Here is a 9,127-nt window from a genome sequence, read left to right on the forward strand (position 1 = left end):
ACCTTGTGGGGTCAGCTGATAGGGAACTGGAAGTGGATGAAGAAAATACAAACGTGGAGATGAGGACGATTGGGTCAAAGCCACTGAGACGCCGGCATAGCCTGCCCTAAGAGCCCTGGCTGGTGGCCTCACTTAGGGAGGAACGGAGGTGGGCTGTGCCCCTCGAGGGCAAAAGGCCCGCACTGCACCCCTGAGCCGGAGCAGGCCAGGCCCCACTGAGGCTCACTGCCGCGTCCCTCCCTACGGTCTGTTCAAGGAGCCGGCTGGGAAACAGGGAGTGATGGGTTTCCCTGTGCGCAGAGAGTCCTTCAACGTCCCGGCAGCGGGCAGGGGAGCGGGTCCCACAGTCAGCCCTAGCCAGCAGGGACGGCGGGCAGGAGTCCTGAGTGTCCCCCACGCCCAAGCATCACCAGGACCTGTGAGCACATGGGGTCTCACATTTTTCAGGCCCTGAGGCTCCCTAAGGCACTCTCACCAAAATTGTCTCATTCAAAGCTCAGGACACTGCGGGGAGGGGGCTGTGGCCCTGGGGATGGAATGTGAGGAGGTGAGGACGGTGGTTCCACTTTGCTGAGGGGAAAACGAGATACAGAGCATCAGAAACATTGGCCACAGTGCAAATCCACAGCCTCCACTCACACAGTGCAAGTCCCCAGCCACCCCTGTCCCCATGCAGGCCCACGGCTGAGGGAAAAGGCTAGGAAAGTGACTGCCACAACCCCAGGCTGTCCCAGCCCTCCTCGTCAGGCTGCCTTGGGTTCTGGGCTGCCTCAGCCGTCAGCTTAACATTATTGGGTGACCAATAATCACCCGGATGTGGGTTCCACAGAACTCAGCAGACAGTGAGTCTCGGACATGCACGTGATCTCTACATTCTAAACTCATCCAATAGCATAAGGTGTCCTGGCCACGTGTATGAAAGGCACTGACTCCCCGTTCTGAGATCCTCGGAATTAGAGGGAGGGCATCTCAGTCCCCCTCGGCTGCCAGGCTCTGGATGTGATGCGTGTCTCAGGAAGAGGTGGAGGAGCCACACAGAGCTCCTCTGCCCACGGGCATGCCTGTCTCACGTTTTTCCTCTGCAGGGCTTACTCGTAGCCTTGGGGTAAAGTAAAAGTGATCGTGAAACAAGTCTGGGGGATTTCGGCTGAATTTTGGTATATTCAGTAGGCTTTGCTCTCCTTCACGTCTGCTTCAGCCGGCTGGCACGCATCTGGGTTTTAATTAATCAATAGCCTCTGAAATGATAAAGTATGGCCTTCATAGAAGTAACCTGCAGAAACAGATCACAGCATTGCCGGAAGTCCGTTCTTACAAAGCAAAGGTGTTGGCAAGATGAGCCATTTGTGAATCATTCCTGTTTGCTCTTTCTCAATCCTATGCTTCTTAAGAGAACACATGGCATTTACACGTCAGTCTCTCAAGAATCAGTCTTCAAGGCCCGGCACCTACGCTCCCGAGGAGGCCAAATACCCCCAGAGCCAGGAACATGGACTCCCGGGTCAAATTCTGCTGCTTCTGCTGGTTACAGGAATGAGCAAATTGCTTGACCCCCTGTCTGGATCCAGAGCAGGTGCCAACGCTCACACCTGCAAAAGGACTGAGATGCTACACATGTTAAACAGCAGGAACCGAGCCTGACATATGGCAAGCGCTCCCTAGATGTCAGCTCGCATCTCGAGGTGTGGCTGCAGCATTTCAACAAGTGTGTCCTGAGCATCAAAACAGGTAGCCCAGGCCGGGCGCGGTGGCTCAAGCCTGTAATCCCAGCACTTTGGGAGGCCGAGACGGGCGGATCACGAGGTCAGGAGTTCGAGACCATCCTGGCTAACACGGTGAAACCCCGTCTCTACTAAAAAATACAAAAAACTAGCCGGGCGAGGTGGCGGGCGCCTGTAGTCCCGGCTACTCGGGAGGCTGAGGCAGGAGAATGGCGTAAAAATCCGGGAGGCAGAGCTTGCAGTGAGCTGAGATCCGGCCACTGCACTCCAGCCTGGGCGGCACAGCGAGACTCCATCTCAAAAAAAAAAAAAAAACAAAAAACAAAAAACAAAAAACCGGTAGCCCAGCAAGAGACCAGACGACTTTCGTCCAACAAGACAAGTGGTTTCCCTCAGGAGCGAAGGAGGCTTCTGTCTCCTCCCACAAAGGCAGAGTCAACGTGGTCGTTGCGGAACATGGACGCACGTGGATGTGTGAGCCTGGTGTGATTCATGCCAGGGGGTTGTGGGTCCACAGTGTGTCTGTTTAGGACCCAGGAAACCTGCCACAGATGTGGGGAAGGAAAGACTTGTGCACTATTGAATTACTAGTTGTTGAATCACATGGTGGAAAAACAGAAAAAAACAAAAACATCAGCAAGTTTTTCCAGCAATAACAATGGTGCAATTGCCCGGGTCTGAGCAAGCCTGGAGGTTACAGGGATTTCTCAGGGACCTCCCTCCCGGCATCATGATTGCAGGTTCAGAGGAACCAGATCTGCACTGTTGTAAAACCCGACACAATGAACTTGACAGACAGCCAGATTTCTGTTTTCAGCCAGTTTAGGGTTACTATAATCTCATTACAATGCTTGAAAGACGACAAGTAATAGAATCTCAGGTAGCCGCTCTGGCGCTACTCGGCCGCATCCTCCTTGGTGCTGACTTCCTTGATTACCTGGCCACCGAGGCTCAGTTTTCAGCCCCTTCTCCTGCAGAAGTAATCATCTGATCAGCTGACAAGGTTGTCCCTGGCGCCCACAGTTTTAACAGGTCAAGCATCGTATTAACCCTTTCGCCCCGTCCCCCGAGCATATCACACTTATTAAAAAGAAACTGACTTTTCAGTTGTTGTTAGCCTGGTGATGCAGCGAGAGCTGCTGGGCAGGCCTCCCCAGCTCTCTTCCTCAGCGTCTAGGCTTTTAGAATTGTTCTGTGTCCTTTTAGCCAACACAAAGGCAGGCGTTCAAAGCCAGGCCTCTTAAAAGAGTTCTTTCGGTTGCTTTCATGACCTGGAAGACGATGGCACCAAATACTTGTGGGTATTTTATATTCTGTTCAAAGACAATAGAGTTAAGTTTGACAAAAGCTAGATGAATTATGAATTGCACGTTACGGAAAAACCCATCTATTAGAAACGTGACTCATTTCTAATGAAACGAGTGACTTTCCCAGGGAAAAAGATTTCCTGGGAAGCGTGGCTTTCACGGCTTTCCTTGCAGCTCCATCACAGTCTGTGCTGCCTGCAAGGTCCGACGTTGACACGGAAGCCAGGTCTGTGGACAGCCAGACCCCCAGGATGCTTCCCACAGGTGCACCACCTCGATGTGAATGGGAGGTGAGCTGAGTGCTGGAGCTGTTGTCTGTGCTCACCACCGTTCACTTGTCTCTGAGAACACAGAGGGCTCTGGCTGAGCTCAGCGATGCTGCGTATGAGCTTGGACTTGATTCGCGATCACTTTTACTTAACCCCAAGGCTACGAGTAAGCCCTGCAGAGGAAAAACGTGAGACAGGCATGCCCGTGGGCAGAGGAGCTCTGTGTGGCTCCTCCACCTCTTCCTGAGACACGCATCACATCCAGAGCCTGGCAGCCGAGGGGCACTGAGATGCCCTCCCTCTAATTCCGAGGATCTCAGAACGGGGAGTCAGTGCCTTTTGTACATGTGGCCAGGACACCTTATGCTATTGGATGAGTTTAGAACACTGTCACTCAGTGAGTCGTGCCACCCGGACTTAAAAAAATTTCAAGGCTACCAAATTCCTGCTGTGCCCACAGCAAGGAGGGCCCCTTTCCCTGCACCTGTACCAAGGGTCCAGGAGTTCTTGGCTTGCACCCATGCTGGGATGTCCTGGGGCATCCTCAGATGAGGGTGTCTGAGCATAAAGACCCAATCATCTCGAGGCCACTACTTCAGCTTCAAAGACCCACAGCACAACAGGGCGAGCTAAAAGCAATTATGAGCACATTGGTACAGAAAAATCCTGTTTGAGAATGGTCTAACACTGTGGATCCCAAAGATCAACTGTGGAAGCCCTGACCCCAGTGCAATGGTACATGTGGAACTCCTGACCCCGGTGTGATGGGCTCTGTGGAACCCCTGACCCCGGTGTGACGGTACCTGTAGAAGCCCTGACCCCTGTGTGATGGTACCAGTGGAAGCCCTGACCCCCCAGTGTGATGGGATCTGTGGATGCCCTGACCCCCCAGTGTGATGGGATCTGTGGGAGCCCTGATCCTGGTGTGATGGGACCTGTGGGAGCCCTGACCCCCCAGCGTGATGGTATCTGTGGGAGCCCTGACCCCCCAGTGGGTTGGTATCTGTGGAAGCCCTAACCCCAGTGTGATGGGATCTGTGGAAGCCGTGACCCCTGTGTGATGGTACCAGTGGAAGCCCTGATCCTGGTGTGATGGGATCTGTGGAAGCCCTGACCCCAGTGTGATGGTATGTGTGGAAGCCCTGACCCCCCAGTGTGATGGGATCTGTGGAAGCCCTAACCCCAGTGGGTTGGTATCTGTGGAAGCCGTGACCCCCAGTGTGATGGTATCTGTAGAAGCCCTGACCCCCAGTGTGATGGTACCTGTGGATGCCCTGACCCTAGTGTGATGGTATCTGTAGAAGCCCTGACCCCAGTGTGATGGTATCTGTAGAAGCCCTGACCCCAGTGTGATGGTATCTGTGGATGCCCTGACCCCAGTGTGATGGTACCTGTGGATGCCCTGACCCCAGTGTGATGGTATCTGTAGAAGCCCTGACCCCAGTGTGATGGTATCTGTGGAAGCCCTAACCCCCCAGTGTGATGGGATCTGTGGATGCCCTAACCCCCCAGTGTGATGGGATCTGTGGAAGCCCTGACCCCCCAGTGTGATGGGATCTGTGGATGCCCTGACCCCCCAGTGTGATGGTATCTGTGGAAGCCGTGACCCTAGTGTGATGGGATCTGTGGAAGCCCTGACCCCAGTGTGATGGGATCTGTGGAAGCCCTGACCCCAGTGTGATGGGATCTGTGGAAGCCCTGACCCCCAATGTGATGGTATGTGTGGAAGTCCTGACCCCTGTGTGATAGTGTCTCTGGAAGCCCTGACCCCCCAGTGTGATGGGATCTGCGGAAGCCCTGACCGCAGCGAGTTGGTATCTGTGGATGCCCTGACCCCCCCCAGTGTGATGATATCTGTGGAAGCCCTGACCCCCCAGTGTGATGGTGTCTGTGGAAGCCATGACCCCAGTGGGTTGGTATCTGTGGATGCCCTGACCCCCCAGTGTGATGGTGTCTGGAGATGGGGCCTTGGGGAGATAATTAGATTTAGAAGAGGTCATAAGATGGTGCCCTCCTCATGGGACTAGTACCCTCTTACGAAGACACAACAGCTCTCTCTCTCCCTCACCCTGCTCTGTTCCCCCTGTGAGGACACAATCGAAGGCAGCTGTCTACAAGCCAGGAAGAAAGTCCTCACCAGGAAGTGGCCATGCTGGTGCCTGATCCCAGAACTGTGAGAAACCAGTTCCTGTGGATTGAGTCACACAGTCTACGGTCCTTTGTCATGGCAGCCCCAAGATGACCCACCACAGGTGGCAACAGACAGCTGGACCGCGAGGATCCAACAGATGCCATGGGCAGACGTTGACGTGGAAAGAGAAAAATAAGTGTTCTGTTTAGGACAACTATTTAGTGCATAGGTCAGCTTCCAAAACAGAAGACAGAGAAATCAGGTTGTTATTGTGGCATATTTTCTGCAGTAGAATATGAATATAAAGCCTGAGAAGCCGGCGAGTGCATGCCAAAATGAGGTTATTAATAAGAACAATACTCCACAGCTGCGTGTACTTTTCCTTCGAGAAGAGGTTTACAAAAGCAACCTGCAGGAAACAAATATTCATGACTACCACCTGCACTTTCAAGACGAAGAAGAAATCAGCTACAGAGATACTTTTTTTAAGGGAAGTTTTGCAAGGTCATGCGTCAAGGTAATAGAGGAACTAGAAATAGAACAGTGTCAGGCCCCCTCCCCCAGCACTGCCGTGTCCATCCCGCCTCTGAAAGGCTGCTTGATGGCACTTAGAGAACAAAATGTGAAGTCCTTCAGCTCCCACATCCGGCTCTGAGTGCTTCTGGGTCTAAAATTCCTTGGAACCATTTCCAAACATTTTCTACTTCGGGCAATGGTCACATTCACATTCCTTGAGAAGATAGGGATGGAGTCCTCCCCCAACCCCACCCCAACACACACACACACCTGTGCACATGCACACACATGCACTCACATACATGCACACACGTGCACACACATGCACAGCGAGCACACACACATGCACACACACACGGCAAGCACACTGCCACCTGGGTTTGTATGGACAGCATCTCTAGGCAGGATATGGTGTTAGCGCCCCGGTTGACAGAGAAGAGCCAGCCAGGCCTGCAGCAGGTGAAATAATTTGCCCAGTATTTCATGCTCAGGATGACCCTTCTGGTCAAGGTAACAAGAAAACAAAACTTTCAAAGCAAACACAGATGCATTTCACCAAAGACTTGAGTGCTGAATCCAGCTATGCTACTAACAGCAACATCTTGAATTTCTGGGTTCAACTGTGTCTCTTGAAAAGATATGCTAAAGTCCTGAGCCACAGCACTAGCATGCTCTTACCAGAGAGATGGGAGGCCTGAGGTGCAGAAATAGCCGTCCTGCAGATTCATTCAGTATGCAAGTATTAGATATGTGTCTTAAAGAGAAGCATGAAAAAAAAGAGAGTGGCCTTTGCACCAGCCTCAGATTTCTGTCATCATGTGGCTGATGGGAGAGTGACCTCGAAAGCCTTGCTGGCCTGGAGATCCAGAAACTGCCCCCCTCAGAAGCCATCCCCTTCTGGCCTGGAGATCCAGAAACCACACCCCTCAGAAGCCATCCCCTTCTGGCCTGGAGATCCAGAAACCACACCCCTCAGGAGCCATCCCCTTCTGGCCTGGAGATCCAGAAACCGCACCCCTCAGAAGCCATCCCCTTCTGGCCTGGAGATCCAGAAACCGCACCCCTCAGAAGCCATCCCCTTCTGGCCTGGAGATTCGGAAACCACACCCCTCAGAAGCCATCCCCTTCTGGCCTGGAGATTCGGAAACCACACCCCTTAGAAGCCATCCCCTTCTGGCCTGGAGATTCGGAAACCACACCCCTCAGAAGCCATCCCCTTCTGAGCAGTGCACTCAGGGGGGCCTGCCTCAGGCCCACAGCAAGCTGAAGCGGATGCCGTGGATCTGGCAGGACCCTCCGCGCCCCACCCCACTTAGCTGCACCCTTGCCTCACACTCCCGACCACCAACCTCTTCTAGACACATGCCTGTTGAGGCCAGAAGAAACCAGGACCCGAAACTTGATGAATAATGGCGACGGATACACCCACCCTGCTGGGGTGTGGGAGCACATGGCCATCCTGACACTTGCCCCAACTCTTCCCAAATTGTTTAGACTTCCTTTTAGATATTTTATGATTATTCCTTGATTCTGAAAGCTGTACACACTACAAAAACATTCAAGCATTTCACAAATTGCATAACGCATAACTGGACAGTCCCCTAATACCTCCCTCCGAAGATAACTATAATTACAAGCTGGGTATAATGCTCTGGGTCAACACTAACATATTTTTAGTTGTACGCTAAATGAGAAGATAAGGAAGAGGAAAAAATGGAATGGAAAGCATGGCGGGATTTTAGGAAATTGTTAAGGTTTCTTGACTTCACTTGCTCTGCTTTTCCCCCCACACCGTGTTTAGGCGCCGAGTGATGGAGCCCTGGGAATGTCCCAGCCAAATGTCCACTGCAGGGCTACCCGTTCGTCCCAAATTCGCGCTCCGGGGCCGAGTACTCACCGCAAATGTGTGCTCTGCTGCCAAGGCCACTCTGTTTTCTCCCGCCTCTCTTTAAGACACTCACGTAATACTTGTATTCCAGGTGAGTCTGCAGGAAGGCTGTCTCGGCGCCTCAGGCCTCTCGTCTCTCTGATAAGAGCACACTAGTGCTGTGGCTCAGGACTGTAGCAAGTCTTTTTGAGAGACACAGTTGAACTCATAACACCCATAGTTTCTGGGTGAATTCCTTTTTGTTTTTGAGAGAGGGTCTCGCTTTATCACCCAGGCTGGAGTGCAGTGGCATGATCAGAGCTCACTGCAGCCTCTGCCTCCTGGGCTCAAGTGATCCTCCCAGCTCAGCTTCCCAAGGTTCTAGGATGGCAGGTGTGAGCCACCGCACTCAGCCAGTTTCTGTCTCTTAAGGAGCTGGGTTAGAATCATGAAGGAAAACACCGACCACCTGTCCTTTTCCCGTGGGCTTCATTGGCCTCCAGGCACGCTCCCTGCTTTCTTCCCTAGATGCCCATCCTGGCTTACTGAGCTCATGGCCCACCAAGACTTCCACATGTAAGGCTGAAAAAGTTCCTTCCAAAGCCAATTTTCAGGAAGAATCCCCCAAATCTGGAAACTGCTTCATGGTACACACTCTGTCTGCCCCAGGTGGGACTAGGAATCCTCCTTCCAGTCTCTCTCTAGGGAGACAATAGATGTTTGATGATGAACCGGTTGGTCTGCTAAGTTAAGCTCAGAGGTAGATTGGTGGATTACACTAAGGTTTGTTAAAGACAGACTACCTGCAGGTGTGCGGGGCACAGAATAAGGGGAATAGACAGAGTTTCTGCCTTCAAACCCTAAAAGTAAAAGCGAGGAAGAGTGATGGAGCCTCAGCATGGAGGCTGAAGCCTGCTGAGCGTCACCCAGGGCAGGCTGCTCCGAGGGACTGACCCTTACACTGAGTCCCAAGCAGTGGCAGGCCCTGTCCAGGGGGAGAGTGTGGGTGTGTGCGGTGGGTAGGTGGAGGAGCCGCCAGCTATGGGGCCACCAGCAGCACAGAGACGCAGGGAAGAGAGAGCTGATGAAGCCCACTGTGGCAGGAGAACGAGGAGAAGAGTGCTGTTTGCACTTGACATTTCTACGAGGTTTTAGAGTCAAACGAGCATGGGTTCAAGTCCTGGCTCTGCCGTCTTTGGGTGGTGACCTTGGGCAGGTGCGTTATCTTTCCTGAGCCTCTCTGTGTGTTCGTGGATAAATGGGGGCAACAGCACCTGCTCTAGAAGGCGGCGTGAGGGTTGGGTGAGTGTGAAGCG

At 52.8% G+C, this 9,127-nt stretch overlaps 1 long non-coding RNA gene across 1 annotated transcript in view; it reads right to left on the bottom strand.

Annotated features, from left to right (window-relative positions):
* LOC135968155 (uncharacterized) overlaps positions 1 to 8,213 on the bottom strand; it is a 41,213-nt gene extending 33,000 nt beyond the window's left edge. Inside the window, exon 1 of the long non-coding RNA XR_010582694.2 lies at positions 7,842 to 8,213. This is a non-coding gene — a long non-coding RNA (uncharacterized lncRNA). The remainder of the gene's footprint in view (positions 1 to 7,841) is intronic.
* Positions 8,214 to 9,127: the final 914 nt, after the last annotated feature.

Source organism: Macaca fascicularis, chromosome 17, assembly GCF_037993035.2.
Source record: "Macaca fascicularis isolate 582-1 chromosome 17, T2T-MFA8v1.1".
Taxonomy (NCBI): Eukaryota; Metazoa; Chordata; class Mammalia; order Primates; family Cercopithecidae; genus Macaca; species Macaca fascicularis.